Source organism: Mandrillus leucophaeus, unplaced genomic scaffold (genome assembly GCF_000951045.1).
Source record: "Mandrillus leucophaeus isolate KB7577 unplaced genomic scaffold, Mleu.le_1.0 Scaffold847, whole genome shotgun sequence".
NCBI lineage: Eukaryota > Metazoa > Chordata > Mammalia > Primates > Cercopithecidae > Mandrillus > Mandrillus leucophaeus.
Window position 1 is genome coordinate 8,502 of NW_012109219.1, and position 273 is coordinate 8,774.

Sequence of the window (273 nt, forward strand, 5' to 3'; positions counted from 1 at the left end):
CACCCTCCCAAGACTAAACCAGGAAGAAGCTGAATCCCTGAATAGACCAATAACAGGTTCTGGAATTGAGACAATGATTAATAGCCTACCAACCAAAAAAAGTCCAGGACCAGACGGATTCATAGCCAAATTCTACCAGAGGTACATAGATGAGCTGGTACCATTCTTTCTAAAATTATTCCAATCAATTGAAAAAGAGGGAATCCTCCCTAACTCATTTTATGAGGCCAGCATCATCCTGATACCAAAGCCTGACAGATACAACAAAAAAAG

General features: G+C 40.3%; 1 pseudogene across 1 annotated transcript in view; it reads left to right on the forward strand.

Annotated features, from left to right (window-relative positions):
• Positions 1–273, forward strand: part of LOC105530824 — an 18,650-nt pseudogene that overhangs the window by 3,076 nt on the left and 15,301 nt on the right. The gene's annotated exons all lie outside the window — the stretch shown is intronic.